This window comes from Castor canadensis, chromosome 11, assembly GCF_047511655.1.
Source record: "Castor canadensis chromosome 11, mCasCan1.hap1v2, whole genome shotgun sequence".
Taxonomy (NCBI): domain Eukaryota; kingdom Metazoa; phylum Chordata; class Mammalia; order Rodentia; family Castoridae; genus Castor; species Castor canadensis.
The window spans coordinates 115,738,015-115,752,726 of record NC_133396.1 but is presented as its reverse complement, the minus strand read 5'-3'; positions in this window follow the sequence as shown (position 1 = coordinate 115,752,726).

The following is a 14,712-nucleotide window of genomic DNA, read 5'->3' as shown; positions in this document are numbered from 1 at the left end:
CTAAGTGAACAAGTCAAGTAGGTTTACTCACCAAAATATGATCAACTCCATCCAACACCTTGTCTGGCTGTTTTGAAGTTGATTGACCATTGATTTGACCAAGATGACTGGCTCCACTTCATTCAGATGATTAATGTGTGTGGCTCTGGGTACAGCTACAGCACTGCCACCCCCACCCCAGGTGCAGCAAGAAAAGACTTGGTAAAAGGCTGCTATACACTCCAGAGAATTCTCTCAGCAGCACAGCTACAAGAAAAAGAAACTTTCTTGGAGATTGATGAAAATAAGGAGAGTGACTGCTAGAACCCACAGTTCTTGGCTGAAGAATTCCTGGAGAAAATTCTTAATTTTAACTCAGAGCTATTTCCTACCATGTTGCAAACCAGGGTGACTCTAAAGTTTATGTCATTGTTGACCCACTCTGAACCTTGTCATTCCTTAATTGAGAAGGAAGGTGGGAGAATTGCCTGTATTCCAGTCATAGTATTTTCCTATCTTCAACTTCATTTATTAAGTCCACACAATATTTGAGAATGGTTGATTTTATGTGTCAACTGGATCAGGTTATGGTGTCTAGATGAGGCTGTGAAGTTATTTTGTGGATGTGATTAACATTTACAATAAACTGACCTTAAGCAAAATAGGTTACTCTCTATGATGTAGGTTGGCTTCATCTAGCCAGATGAAGGCCTTAAGAACAAAAACTGAGTTTCCCCGAGAAGAAGGAATTCTGCTTCAAAACCATAACATAGAAACTCTGATAGTTTCTACCTGTAAGTATGGCCTGTGGATTTCAGAAAAGCCAGCCCCCACAACTGTGTAAACCAATTCCTAAAAATAATTACCTTTTAGAAATTTCTATAATTAAAATAAATATCTTGATAGATACATATCTGTCATCTAACTACCTACCATCTACCATCTATCTATCTACCAACCTGTCCTCTCTAGAGAACTCTGCCTAATACAACTCATTGTAGACGTTTCTTCCTTATTTCTTTCCTCCCTCCTTCCCTTCCTTCCTCCTTCCTTCCTTCCACCTACATATGGTCTCTCCCCACCACCACAGGAAAAACAACAGCCTTTGTCTTTGCCACCAAGAAGGTATTCTATTCTACCCTAAAAAAATTGATTTCCTTATTCATTTGCATGACACTTAGGTTTAAGTACAAATCATTGCAATAGGACTGGGAAGTCATTCATATATTGATAGATTCCTCCCACACCACCACTATCTCACTCTTTCACAGCACTAACCTTGAAACAGTATATCTGATTAATCTCTTATGGAGAATTCTCCATAAGAAGAGTAATACTTCTGAAAAGGAGAGTAAAACAGTACACGAACAATGGTATATTATGCAACATAGAAGACAGTAAAACCCAGGAGTATCTCCCCAGTAGGAGAAAAGTCAAAGGATAATAATTCTGACTAGTGAAAACAGGTGAATTTGAGGGTGTAACTTTTGATTTTTACCATTAAGATGTAAGTACTGTGTATGTATGCAAAGAAAAAAAAAACAGAAATAAAAATACTTTCCTTTATTGATTTTCACTTTCCTAAGATTAAAAACAAGTCACTATTTTTCAAATCTTCTAAATAAGTTGCTTCTGGCCTGAAACCTTACAACCAACTTTGGTCTTAGAAAAATGAATTAAGGCCAAGTCATGAGTTCTTGAAAGGAAAGGATTATGTAGAATTGTGTTCAAGGACTTTGTTGTGTTAGCAAGAAAGAAGTGTGGAAGCTTCGCCTGACATCAGTTTTTCTTAGTTGTTCTTCTGGTGTTAATTATAACACAAGGAAAATTAGATTTACAAATATGTAACCCCCTTCTTTGTACTGTTTGAATAGGTTATTCTGTTCCACCAGTATTTTTTCTCTAATCAGGCTAATTTTGGAGAGTACATTTGAATGTGGAAATAGACATTTTAATTTGGAAGCATTTATTATAAACACATTGTGTTCCCACATCAACAAGGAAGTATCACTTTCATCACTTTTCTCTCCTTTTATGTTCTTTTAGAAAGAGAATGGAATGGTGTAGAGAGCACAAATTTAGTGTGCAAGCAATTCCATGGTGTGTCTGTGAGTCAGCTTCATACATGGAACTAGGGTTTACATTTGGTGTCCATTCTCCCAGTGTCAACTTAAATACCAGTTCGAGCCATCCCTTTACAAATCTGTTATAGGGATTTCCTCTGAGAGAGATTTGCTAGATTGGGTTGGTTGTGTTGATGTCATATAGATCCAGTTTAATTTTCTAAAATTCATAGCTTCAGTGACTGACAAGACTTTTTGCTGATGATGAATTTGAGCATTTATATTTTCTCTATCTAAAAAAAAAAAATACCTCAAACACCCTCCCCCATTCCCAACAGTCTAACAATAAGTAAGTTAGCATGTGATGCCTATCACTTCAACTTTAAACATTTATGGTACCTCTATTTATTCTTGTCAATTTTAAGAGTTAATGCAACTTCTTGAAAAATCGTTTAAGGGCAATGAAGGAAGACATGGGTATGTCTCACAGCCGAAATGTGAGATTTGCTCATACACAAAATCAAAACGGATCATAAAACAGCCACTGAAACCTTTTGCCAATTGTCTGTAAAAGGAGACAGACCCCTAATGACCTACAGCAGGAATATAGATGCGAAGTTGTACTTTGCCTCATGCCCTGGGGAGGTTTTTGGCTTAAAAATTTTGTCTCTTTGCTGCCAAATGCTAAAGCCAAGTCCATTGCTAAAGCTTTAGACACATTTTCATCAATAAAATTTCTTATAAATAGATCCTGAAAATGCTAAACTTATCTGCAAAATAGCCAATTAATTATTTTATATCCTTGTTGAACAATGAAATAATTTATGATGGGTAAAGGATTTACAATCACAAATTAGTGTTTTGGAAATCACAAGACCTCCCTTTCAATTAGGAAGAGGCATCACAGGAATGAAAAGAAGTAATGCTACGTGTTAGAAATTCTCCCCACAGAGAAATAAGGCTCCCAAGAACAATGACCCAACTCATTTGAGGGAGTTGGGTTTTTTAGAAAGACAGATCCTTATTAAAGGGAACATTTCAAAACTCCACTCAGATTCCTGGACTCTTGAGTCTCTCCCCTCCCCCACAGCTCTTTCTTTTCATAAATCGCAGCTATTAAATTAGGATGATGTAACCCACCAGGCATTAGTGTGAATTAATTCCGGTTTAAACCTTGTCTGTGGGTTCCCTTTATCATTGACAGTCACAATTTCCTGCATTGGGTCGGTTGAGAATGGCGCTTCCTTTCCTGAGAAGAGGAAAATACGAGCTGAAGGAGCGCTCTCCTAGTTGATGTGGTTTCTTAAGCTCAGGCCAGATCTGGCATAGAAGGAGAGGCTCCCTTGGCTGATTTGGATCTTCCTGTAAGCCACTTGCAGATGATGATGTCAAACTGCAGGGGCCATGTAATTAAGTGTCATGTTTGTTTACTTAACAATGATGAAACCAACAACCTGCAGGCAAATGTAAGGAGTGAAAGAGGAGGCAATTAACAAGGATTTGTCTTCCAGTTTAGTTCATGGAAAAGGGAAGGTAGAATTTTCACTTCTGGATGAGTCTTCTGGTATCCTGAGATGTTTAAGTGTAAAGAGGTGGGAAAAGAAAAAAAAATCTCTTGAATCAGTTTCAAATGATATAATGGGATGAAGCTTGAATTGAGAATTTTGACTTGTCTTCTTGACAACCTCAATATGTCAGATTTTCTCTGTAGGCATCTTTACTTCCAAATCTCTAACAACTTTAAGATAGTGAACTACCCACAAGAAAACACCCACCCTCAGCTGGCTGGGCTGGAGCAGAAATCTCATGAATTGTGAGTTTTGACCTTGGAGTCATAGGGGTGGCTTCTGTTGGATTTCCGGGAGCCACACATGTACATCAGGGGAAAAAAATTGGCTTGGCCTTTCCCTCTTTACCCAGTCCAGTATGAAATCCCATCCTTTCAGAAATTTGTAAGTGAAAGATGTTGGCAAACTCTTAGTGTATGTGTTCAATTCTTGTACCTTCTCCTGTCCCAGGAGAATAAACTTTCAACTCTCTTCTTGGGCATGTTTTCTATCTCTGTACTACTAGCCAAAGTCAAAATTGTTCACACTACTCTTCATAATGAGTCATGACAAAGGAGCTCCAGAGGAACTTTGGTATAGTTTTCTTTTTGGTACCAGCCCACCATCTGTGATAGCCTCACATTAATATGGTCCAATCTACAAAAATACTGAATTTACAAATAAGGTGAATAAGGTGGAATAAAATTTTCTTATAAGAACATATTTTTATTATACTCGCTGAATAAACCCTGACTCCCTTAATAATATCATACTTGAATGCTTAATTGCCTTGAATCAGATTTCTTTAATTTCCAGAAGAGTCTTCAAAAAGTACAGCAATCTGTTTCTAGGAGGGTTCTTTATGGAGTCATCTGTAAAGTCCTTTAAGCAAGTTATTCCTGAAAAAAAGTGTTGGAAATTCAAAGGTCTGAAAGACAAACTAAACCAAACCAAACAATGACTTATGTAATATGAGGGGATTGTGTTCCTAGACAAATAAAAATATTATGAGATTCCCTCCATAGGCTCAGTTCACTCCTGGTTCAGTTTGGGCTGGTATAACCAATATTTTTTGGGAAGAAGAGGGATTGAAAGAAGAGAGAGAGAGAGAGAGAGAGAGGCTCTTCTGTCTCGCTTTTTTGAAACAGGGTCTCCCCCAGGCTGCACTGAGCTGACGTCCTCCTGCTCCTACCCCCAAGTGCTGGGTTGACAAGAGGGTAGCACCACATCTGGCTTTTGTCTCTTGTCATGACAACACTAATCTTGTTCATGAAGACCTTACCCTCATGACCTAATTACTGTCCAAAGTTGCCACTTCTTGGTACCCTTTACATTACGGATTAGGCTTCTACATCCAGCCTGTAGCAACCATCTAGGTTGAGGAGAAGTTTCTCTTGTAGAAGGGGTTTTGTGCAGGAAGTTCTCAATTTCCTCTTGGCCTTGGAATTTCATCCAAGCTCTTACTTTGTTGCAGAAGCCAGGGCTGAAAGCTGAACAGATATTTTGGGTACTTTTCCTCACCACCATCACTTGAGTGAGTCTTCAGTCATTTGGGGCACAGGAGATTCAGGGAGGGTTCCTAAACTGCTGCCTGTCAGTGGATGGGGCTTTGAACCAGGAAACTGATTGATAAGCTGAATCTTGAGAGAGTATACTTGATCGACAGCTCCATTTCTCTGATATATAAATCCTTACCTTAAAAACCCTGGCTGGTTCCTTAGTTTGCTAAATTTTCTGTTTTACTTTCAAACAATATACACATTATTTTGTAAACAGGTTAATTATGGAACTGTCTCTGTTCTCTAAAAGATTATAAACGTCTAATCTTTCAGTATAAAAGAGGAGGGTGAGGAAATTATCCATAAGAATAAGAAATGAGAGCAGACTTTCCACCCAAATTTTATCATTTACTAATTTGATAGCTATGGGCAAGTTTTTTTAATCTCTGTGAGTCTTGGTTTCCTCATCTCGACTGCAGGAAAAGTCATTCTTACCTCAACGATTGTTAAGGGATGATATGTGGGAAACTGCCCAGTCCAATTCCTGGAACATAATACTGTTTCAAAATAAATACTGAGTGTGAAAAGCCTGGATTACCAACTGGATTTTTGTTGTTGTTTTGTTCAATGTGCTGCATTAATTTTCAGCTATTCAGCTCTGCTTTGTATGTTTTTGTGTTGTGTAAAGTGTGAAGTAGGAGAAAAGTGTTTGTAAGCTTTATAAGAAATTGTCAAACTTGTTTTCAAAGTGTTTGGACCATTTTGCATGACCCCCAGAAAAATAAGAATTTCATTTGCTTTGTGCCTTTGCCCAACGTTGGTACTGTTGAGTTTTTAAATTTTAGCCATTGTCATGGGTAAATGTAGGGTACCTTGTACCTTTACTCAGTCTTTCCCTCTTATGAGTGATATGTTTTGTGTCTTACATAAGAAACCTTTGCTTATCCCATGATGAAAAAACTTTCTTCTAAGTGTTCTTCTAGGGTTTTATAGGTCTAATTTTTACATGAGGTCTATGACTCATTTTGAATTACTTTTCAGCATGGTGTAGAGCTGGATGTTTTTGCATATAGACAGCTAGGTTCCTAGCATTTGCCTTCCAGTGAATTATCTTAACATCTTTATTGCAAATCAAGCCATACATGTATAGATATATTTCTGGACTCTTCATCTTTTGCTGTACATACCTATGCCTTTGTCAATACAATGTTGGCTTAATGTTATAACTTTATAGTTGATCCTGAAATCAGGCAGTACAAATGCTTCAAATGTGTCCTTTTCCAATACTGCTTTCTAGGCCTTTTGTGTAAGTTTTAGCATTAGCTTGTCAATTTCTACAAAACTAGTATGGGAATTGTGATGAGATAGTGTTAAGTCTACAAATAAATTTAGGGAGAATTGATACTTTCCCAATATTCAGTCTTCCATTCTAGGCACAAGGTGTATCTCTCCATTGATTTAGGTCTTAATTTCTTTTTTTTTTTTAAAGATTTTTTTTATTATTATTCATATGTGCATACAAGGCTTGGGACATTTCTCCCCCCTGCCCCCACCCCCTCCCATACCACCCACTTTGCCCCCTCCCTCTCTCCCCTACCCCCTCAATACCCAGCAGAAACTATTTTGCCCTTATTTCTAATTTTGTTGTAGAGAGAGTATAAGCCATAATAGGAAGGAACAAGGGTTTTTGCTGGTAGAGATAAGGATAGCTATACAGGGAGTTGACTCACATTAGTTTCCTATGCGTGTGTGTTACCTTCTAGGTTAATTCTTTTTGATCTCACCTTTTCTCTAGTTGGAGGAAGACTATAGAAAGTGGAGAGATCTCCCATGCTTATGGATTGGTAGAATCAACATAGTAAAAATGTCGATATTCCCAAAAGTAATCTACATGTTTAATGCAATTCCCATCAAAATTCCAATGACATTCATTAAAGAGATCAAAAAATCTACCATGAAATTCATATGGAAACACAGGAAGCCACGAATAGCCAAGGCAATACTCAGTCAAAAGAACAATGCAGGAGGTATCACAATACCTGACTTCAAACTATATTACAAAGCAATAACAATAAAAACAGCATGGTACTGGCACAAAAACAGACATGAAGACCAGTGGAACAGAATAGAGGACCCAGATATGAAGCCACACAACTATAACCAACTTGCCTTTGACAAGCTAAAAATATACGATGGAGAAATAGCAGCCTCTTCAACAAAAACTGCTGGGAAAACTGGTTAGCAGTCTGCAAAAAACTGAAACTAGATCCATGTATCTCACCCTATACCAAGATTAACTCAAAATGGATCAAGGATCTTAATATCAGACCCCAAACTCTAAAGTTGATACAGGAACGAGTAGGAAATACTCTGGAGTTAGTAGGTATAGGTAAGAACTTTCTCAATGAAACTCCAGCAGCACAGAAACTAGGTCTTAATTTCTATCTGAAACTAGTTTTTAGTAAGGAGACCGTAATGCTTCTTACTAAAATGATACCTAAGTATTTTATGTTCTTTTATGTTGTCGTAAATGATACTTCATTTTAATTTTATTTTTCAATTGCTCATTGTCATTATGCACACATATACATGAAAGGAAAAAAATTTCTTTGTACTCGCAACACTTCCAATTGCAAATATGTGAGTTTTCCACACCAATTCTCTGGTAACAGAATTGAGTTTTACAATTTTATTCTGATACTACTCAGAGTTAGCATTGACTGCACAAGTCAAAGGCTCAGGCCGAAAAGATTGTCCCCTGTCACAGAACTCAGGAAGGCACTATTACTGGCTTGTTATAAAGGTTACAATTCATGAATGGCCAATGGAAATGGGGCAAGGTGTGGGAGAACAGCATATAGTTTCCATGCAGTCTTGGGGTATACCAACCCATCAGCATCTTGATATGCTTCAGAAAGTCTCTGAGCTCCATCATTTTGGATTTTTATGGAGGTTCCATTATATGGAAATGGTTTATTAAATCATTGGTTATTGGTGATTAAGTCAGTTTCAGGGATGGGACTGAATGTCCCAAACCTCTAATACTGTGGTCGTTTCCTATGGCAACTAATCCCTATTCTCTAAGAAAACCTTAATAGCATAACAGTAGGTATTGTTGACAGGGTTTAGTATGAATAACAAAAGATGATCCCAGTAACTTTACATTTCTGTGATGGTTACCAGAGAAGAATACCAAATACAAACCTTAGTACATCACAGAATGGCACATACAGATGTACAGGTACTTGTACACATAACACCTTCCTTTAATATCCCTTGAATCTTCTTCATTCTTGATACTGGTGATTTTTTGCTCTCTTCTTGGCTTGTGTAGCTAAGAATTAAGAAGTTTTAAAAATCTTTTTAAAGAAACAGCTTTTGGCTTTGTAATTTAAAAATATTGTTTGTCTTTTCTATATTTCACTGATGTCTACTCTCTTTAGTGTTTCTTTTCTATTTATTTTAGACTCACTTTGCTCTTCTGTCCTACATCTTTCTATAATTCTGTTCTCATATGACCTGTCCTTGTGAACCTACTATGTGCAAACAAAGAATAAGTTATTTTTGGAGGGGTTGAATGTGCTATTTATAAATATTAATTTGATCAGTGGTTGATATTATTATGTAGAGCTTCTGTGTGTCTTCTGACATTTTTTGTCTACTAGTTCAATAAGTTACTAACACTATGATTAAGGGATTGCGTATTCCATTTTTGTTGAGATTTTAAGGGTGATTTTTAGGTGCATAAACATTGGCAGTTGTCATATCTCTTGGTGATATCATTATAACTTTTACATTTTTAGTGTATGGTATTTGTACAAAATAATGCATTTAATTATAATATTTTCATACATGTATAATGTATTTTGATCATATTCTTTCCCTTCTTTACCCTTTCTTGTCCTACCAGCCCCTCTCACTGGTCACTTCATGCTTCTCAAATAGTCCCACTACTACATTCATGTTTTTTTTTAACCCAGATTCTGTAGATGAGAGAAAAATGCAGTATTTGTCTTTCTGATTCTGACTTATTTCTCATAACATGAAGATCTGTTCAATTTATTTTCTGTAAATGACATTTGCTGAATACCAAATTTCTTTATCCATTTATTTGTTGATAGGGACCTATATAGATTTCGTAGCTTGGCTATTGTGAGTAAGGCTACAGTAAACACAGGCATGATGGTTTCTCTACTAGATTCTTCAGACTTATAGCTGAGTGGTACAGCTGTGTAATGTGGCAGATCTAGTTTTAGTTTTATACTATTATTTTGCATGACAGGCCTTATTTTTAGTTTTCTTGAGGATTCTGCATACTGATTTCTACAGTGGTTGCACTAATTTACATTTCTACTAATAGTGTATAAGGGTTTCTTTCACCCAACAATCCTTGACAAAATTCGTGTTTTGTTTACTTCCCAATAGCAATTCTTACTGGGGTGAGATGGAATTTCAGTGTAGTTTTAGATTTTAATTTCCCTCATGGCTGAAGATGTTGAACCCTTTTTCATGTGTTTACCAACCATTTTTATTTCCTGTTTTGCAAATTGTCTGTTCATTTATGCAGTTGCCAATTGGATTATTTGTTCTTTTGGTGTTTAATTTTTGAATTCTTTATGTATTCTGGATATTAATCCCCTGTTAGATGAATATCTGGCAAAGATTTTCTCCTATTCTGTAGTCTGTCTCTTTATTCTGGTAATTGTTTATTTTGCTGTGCAGAAGCTTTTCAATTCAATACAATCTAATTTGTCAATTCTTTCTATTCAGAAAGTTGTTGCCTTGAAGTGCCTGTTTTCTTCCAGTACTTTCGACATCCCAGGTCTTACATTAAGGTCTTTGCTCTACTTTGAATTGATTTTTTACAGTGTGGGAGAGGGGTCTGGTTTCAGTCTTCTACATGTGGATATCCAGTTTTCCCAGCACCATTTGAACTCAGAGTCTTGTACTTGCTATGCATGTACAAGAGTCATGCCTTCAGCCCTTTTCTCCAAAGTATGTTTTTTGCACCTTTGTAAAAGTCTATAGCCTTATGGATTTAATTCTGAATCTTCTATTCCACTCCATTGGTTTTTGTGTCTGTTTTTGTGGCAGCACCAGGTTGGTTTTTTTACCAGGGCTCTGTAGTATAATTTGAAAGAAGGTTTGTGGTACTTCTAGCATTGCTCTTTTTGCTGAGAATTGCTTTGGCTGTTTGGGGTATTTTGTGTTGCCATATGAATTTTAGGATTTTTTTTTTTTCTGTTTCAGTGAAGACTGTCACTGGAATTTTGATAGAGATTGCATTGAATCTGTACATGGTTTTTGGTAATATGGCCATTTTAACAATATTAGTTTTACTGGTCCATAAACATGGGAGGTCTTTTCATCTCATAGTGCTGGTTTCAATTTCTTTCTTCTGTTTTTTATAATTTTCATTGTTGAGATATTTCAGCTCCTTGGTTAGATTTTTTCCTAGAAGTATTTATTTATTTTTGAAGTTATTGTGTATAGGATTGTTTTCTTGATTTCTTTCTCAGTATATTCACTATTGGTATATAGAAAACCTATTGATTTTTGTTAACTGATATGTGAATACTACTGATTTGCTAAAAGTGTTTATCAGATCTAAGAGTTTTCTGATGGGCTATTTCGGGTATTTTAACTATAGGATCCTATTATCTGCAAATAGGGATAGTTTGAGTTCTTCCTGCCCAATTTATACCCCCCTTTTGTTCTTTCTCTTACCTTATTGCCCTGGCTATGAATTCAAGCAATATATTGAATAAAAGTGGAGCGAGTAGACACCCTGGTCTCATTCCAGATTTTACGGGGAATGTTTTCAGTTTTTTTTCTCTTTGTCGGTACTGGGGTTTAAACTCAAGACCTTGCATTTACTAGGCATGTGCTCTACTACTTACCTCATGCCTCCAGCTCTCCTTTTTGCTTTAGTTTATTCTTTAGGTAGGGTCTTGCTTTTGCCCTGGCCAGCCTCAGACTGCTATCTTACCTATGTCGCCTGTGTAACTGGGATGACAGGTGAGTGCCACAATGCCAACTTTATTGAGATGTAACTTTATTGAGATGAGGTCTCAAAAACTTCTTTGCCTGGGCTAGACTTGCACTGTAATCTTCTTGGCCTCCAAAATATCTGGGGTTATGGGTGTGCACTACCATGCCTGACCTGCTTTCAGCTTTTCACTATCCAGTCTAATATTGGCTATCAGTTTGTTGTATATATCCTTTATTATGTTGAGGTATGATCCTTATATTCCTGGTTTCTTCAGGGCTTTTATCATGAAGGGAGGTTGAATTTTTTTAAAGGCCTTTTCTGCGTCTACCTAGATGATCATGTGATTTTTGTTGTTGATTCTTTTTATGTGCTATATTGCATTTATTGATTTGCATATGTTGAATCAGTCTTGTAACCCTGGAATGAAGCCAACTTCATCATCATGTACAATCTTTTTAATATGTGCTGAATTCGGGTTGCAAATATTTTATTGAAGATTGTGTGTATCCTCCAGGTTCAATTTGGATAGCTAGGTCATATGTGTCCAGAAATTTATAGATTTTTTTTCTAGATTTAAAAATTTATTAGAATGTAAGTTTTTAAAAATATTCCTTTAATGATCCTCTGGATTTCAGTGGTATCTGTTGTAATATACTCTTCATCTCTAATTTTATTAATTTGGGCCTTCTCTCTCTTTCTCTTGGTAGCTTAGTTAAGACATTTCAATTTTTGTTAATCTTAAAAAAAAAAACTCTTTCTTTCATCAATCTTTTGTATTGTTCTTTTTAGTCTCCATTTCATTAATTTCTGCCCTGATCTTTATTCATCTACTAGTTTTGCATTTGATTTATTCTTATTTTTCTTAGACCTTGAAGTACATTATTAGGACATTTACTTGAGATCACACTGATTCTTTAATGTATGCACTCATAGCATAGACTTTCCGCTTAGAAAGTCTATGCTATATTTCAGTGCATCTGGTAAGTTGTGTTCTCATTGTCACTTGATTATAGGAATTTTTCAATTTCTTCCTTGATTTCTTCAATGATCCACTGATCATTAAAAGTATGTTGTTCAATCACCATGTTTGCATAATTTTTGTTCTTTGTTTGCTATTCATTTCTAATATTATGCCATTATGATCTGAAAGAAAAAAATTATTTTAAGTTTTTGTATGTGTTAAGACTTGTTTATATTCTTGTAATCTATTTTAGAGAAAATTCCATAGGCTGGGCTGCTGAGAAGAATGTGTATTCCATAGCTAATGAATGGAATTATTCTATACATGTCTATTAAATTCATTTGCCAGATGATACAGTATTACTCCAAGGTTTCTTTGTTGATTTTTTTTGTCTATATGATCTATCCATTGATGAGAGTGGGTTATTAAAATCACCCATGATTACTATATCTGAACTGATCTGTCCCTTTATGTCTGGTAGTATTTGATTTATGAAATTGGATGCACCAATTTTCAGTGCATACATAAAATCTTTATATCTTACTGATGGATTGTACCTTTTATTAATATGTAGTGGCCTTTTTTTGTATCTTCTGAATAATTTTGGCTTGACATTTGCCTTGTCAGATAAGTGTATAATTATTCTTACTTATCTTTGGATCCCGTTTTCTTGGGATACTATTGCACTTTCAGTCTTTAGTTTTTGCCAGTAAGGTGAGTTTCTTCTTTTCTTTTTGATGTTATGTTTTTTTTCATTCATTTTTTCACATGTGCACACATTGTTTGGGTCGTTTCTCCCCCCCTCCCCCCTCCCCCTCTTCTCCCTCTCTCCCCCCTCACTTCCAGGCAGAACCTGTTCTGCCTTTATCTCTAATTTTGTGGAAGAGACGACATAAGCATCATAAGGAAGACAAAGCGTTTTTGCTAGTTGAGTTAAGCGTAGCTATACAGAGAGATTCCTAGCATTGCTTCCATGCAGAAATGTGTTACAACCCAAGTTGATTCATCTCTAACTGATCTTTACACTGGTTCCTGATCCCCTTCTCGTGTTGACCACTGTCACTTTAAGGTTTCAGTATTAGCTCCTCTGGTGTGGGGACATCAAATGCTTTCATGTTTTGGGTTTTCTACCTATCCCCATTCCTCCCGTATGTGCTCTCCCCTTGACATGTGACCCAAGTCCAACAACATAGCTGTATTTGCCCTAGATCTAAAGTCCACATATGAAGGAGAGCATATGATTTTTGGTCTTCTAAGCCTGACTAACCTCGCTCAGAATGATGTACTCCAGTCCCATCCATCTTAAAGAGTATGAAGAGTTTGGTCCTGTTTTTAATTCATTCTCCTAGCCTGTATCTTTTAACTGGAGAGTTAAGACTGTTTACATTTAGGGTTATTATTGAGAGATATGTACTAACTTTACTCTTCTTCATCTTAGAAGTTTGTTGGTTTACCAAATTAAGAATGATTGGCTTGGGCTAGGGGTATAGCTCAAGTGGTACAGTGCAGTGCTTGCCTAGTAAGCACAAGGCCATAATTTCAATCCCTAGTACTGCAAAAAAAAAAAAAAAAGTATAATTCTTTCCTATTTCTCAATTGTTTATCTATTCTTGAATGAGCCCTCAAGATTGTGTATGTCTTTCTTCCTTTTCATATATAGCATTCCTTTAAGTATCTTCTGTAATGCTGGCTTAATAGTCATGGATTTCTTTAGTTTATGATCATCGTAGAAGGTTTTTATTCAATTTTGAGGCCAGTATAACCTGCTGTTGAGAGGCCTGTTGTTATTCTGACAGGTTTCCTTTCTGAGTAACTTGGCTGGCACTTCTCTCCTGTACCTTTCAGTATTCTTTATTTGTTCTGTTCTGTTGCATTTTAACTAATATGATGTGAAGAAGTTCTTTTCTGGTTCACTCTTTTTAAGGTACTAAAGGTTTGATATCCATATCCTTGTCAGCTTCAGGGCTGCTTTCACTTTAGAAGCTTCTCTTCTTTAAGTACCAGGAACTGCTGCAGCCTATGGGTCAGACAGGGTCCCATTTACTCCAGAGGCCCCCCAGTTTGCACATTCAGGGCCAGCAATGAAGGGTGTTCCCTAAGTGTATCAGGGAGTCAGGAAGCAAACAGAACACTGAGCTGTGCACTGGAGGGTAAGAACTGAGGGACCCTGGCACTCTGCCTGCTGGTCTCATTGCTTTTAGGTCTCACCCAACAGCAAACCTCTCTGCAGGCAGGAAGGGACGGGGGAAATCAAGAAATATACTCAGAGCTCTCAGTCCTGCATAACAGCAAACCACATGCAGCAGTGAGGCTGAGCAGTCACCAGGCATGGACTTGGAGCTTTCAGTCTATGCAGTAATTTACATGCAATTGGCTCCTTCTTTGACACAGAGTGTGGGGCCACCAACCACTGTGCCCTTTACAGCCTGAGTTACTCACCGTCTAATCTTTTCAGTGAGTCTGCTTCTGAACCTACCACTCTCCTTACTGCCTCTTATGGCCATCTTCCACTCAGACACTATGGCAGGGTATCCCCAGGCTCCCTGGCTTGTGATTGTTCTTTTCTGTTTTGTTTTGTTTTAGATCCCCAGAGTAGCTCAGTCTGAAATAATAGACCCTCTGTAAAGATGGCAACTGACTATAACACTCTGAGAAATGGTGAGTGACAAAA